At 35.4% G+C, this 2,116-nt stretch overlaps 1 protein-coding gene across 1 annotated transcript in view; it reads right to left on the bottom strand.

Moving 5' to 3' along the window:
* The window catches only part of LOC109542539 (glypican-6), a 59,058-nt gene that overhangs the window by 9,955 nt on the left and 46,987 nt on the right, over positions 1-2,116 (bottom strand). The gene's annotated exons all lie outside the window — the stretch shown is intronic.

Raw genomic sequence — 2,116 nt, 5'->3', positions numbered from 1 at the left:
AATCGGTAGTAGACTATTTTCTTGAATAATTGATTTCTATCGTTTGAGGAATATTTTTTCAAATAATTATGACATGACGGGCAGCAAGGAAATCGATTTGTAATGTTTTATTTCTGTAGCTTTTTTTCAGGCTTTAAAATCGTCTGCGTTTTTCCAATAAGCTGAGACATGCATCAGTGTAAATGTTGCGTTGACGTAACATTTTTAGTCCTTTCGTAGGTAACTTCTTTAACACTAGTCCAGGGATGAGATCGTATCCTTTTTTCGGGTTGAGGTTGTATTTCACCTCTCGTTTGAGCTATTTTAAGGTAACTTTTTTGATTGTTTTATGCCAATTATTTTCTATTTGTGGAGGCACTCATTTGACCCCATTGCCGCTTCCTTCGGAGTGAAGATATTTTGTAGATGAGTAGCGAAATTATCAGCTTTTTCCTCATCAGTTTTGGCATATTCGTCGTTTTATTTCCGGATTGGTGGTACATGAGTGATTTTCATTCTCAGTTTTTTCGTAGTTTTCCACAGGGAGTAGTTTGTACTTTTATCCGCTGTTAGATTTTCCAAGAACGAGTTTGCCGAATTTTCTTTTAGCTGCTGGATCACTTTAGATTTTTTTGAGATTTGGAATTTAACTTGGTTTTTATCGCAGGATCTCTGGCTGCTTCCCAATTTCGTCTGTTTCCTTTTATTTTTTTATCAGATTCCTCACTTCCATCGGGTAGTTAAATCCGGGGGTTCTATGGTGACGATGTTTTGGTGTTGGTCCAAACCGTTTGTTGCATTAATTCAGTAAAATTTGCCACTGCTTTATCGAGCTGATCCTTTGTGGTAAGATCAATATCTAGATTAATTTATTGAGCTATTTGGATCTTAAAACATTCCCAGTCTGTAGTCTTATTTATTATTATCTCACAGTTGGTTTTAAAGTTTTTTTTTAAGACAGTTTCACTGAGGTTATGATTACCGATGAATGATCTGAATCAAGGTCATAGTTGTCTTCAATGTTGATAAAATTGGATGCAATTTTTTTGGTTACAAAGAAATCTAAGACATCAGGAGTTTTATGTCTGACTGTTGGCCAATACGTTGGTTTACTAGATGAATGTAAGTTACACCCAATCTTATGGATGGGTATTTTGAGCTCTCTGCCTTTCGTATTATCCAGTCTGCAGCTCCAAGGTGAGTGTTTTGCCTTGAATTCCCCACCCAAGATGAATCTGTCACCCATGTGCTTGAGGATGAACATATAATATTTTTAGAGGTTATGACGAGGGGCAGGTAGACTGTTCCTACTTTAAAGTGTTGTTTTGTTGATAACGATTAATACGGTTAGCTGTATTTGATCCAACTGTATGCTGAGATCCTCATTATATTTTAAACTATTTTTTTCAATTTTTTATGAATATAGCGCTGCCACCGTTGGCTTAATTATCCGAATGAATAGTGTCGTCTACGTTGTATCCATTTATTTTAATGTGATTTTGTTCGGTGAGATGAGTTTGAGACAAAGCATATATCAATTTTGTTTTTCTTCAGATATACCGAAAATTCTTCTGTTCTGTCTCGAATGCCCATGTTAAAACCTGTAAATCTTTAAAAGCCATAATTATTTATTAGATTTACTTTTATTTGACGGAATTCTCCTACCCCCAAGTAATTAAAAAAATAATATATTTGTCTTCAAAAACTGACGAAGTCCCCCAAAGCCACTCAAACAAGTGCACTCATAGTAGTTGTATCAAAAACTACACTTTAATGATCAAGTTTCCAAAAGGATTCTGATTCACTTTTTGGCTCGGTTTTAGCGTGCATTTACCAAAAATTGATATTTTAGACTTGATCGGTTTTAGCTTTAAGCCCACGATATGTTCGCATTTTTTTTTTTTTCAAATGACATCTTTAGCCTTTAACTTTATTTCTCTGTGAATAGACTAATAAAGACATATATGAATTAGGAAAAGGAATGCAATGCTGGTGGCACCCATTGTACCCCAGCCAACAAAAAGTTGTCCGCAAACAAAAGTGTCCAGTCTTTCGTAACAAATCAAAAAAAGATAATGCCGGGAGCTAGTCCCGTTCAGACAGACACGTTCTGAACCAGTTCTTATTGTACCGCGAA

This window comes from Dendroctonus ponderosae, unplaced genomic scaffold (genome assembly GCF_020466585.1).
Source record: "Dendroctonus ponderosae isolate FM_Combo_2020 unplaced genomic scaffold, Dpon_F_20191213v2 Dpon_F_20191213_3, whole genome shotgun sequence".
NCBI lineage: Eukaryota > Metazoa > Arthropoda > Insecta > Coleoptera > Curculionidae > Dendroctonus > Dendroctonus ponderosae.
The sequence above is the reverse complement of the archived record's forward strand: the minus strand, read 5'-3'. Positions and strand labels throughout refer to the sequence as shown.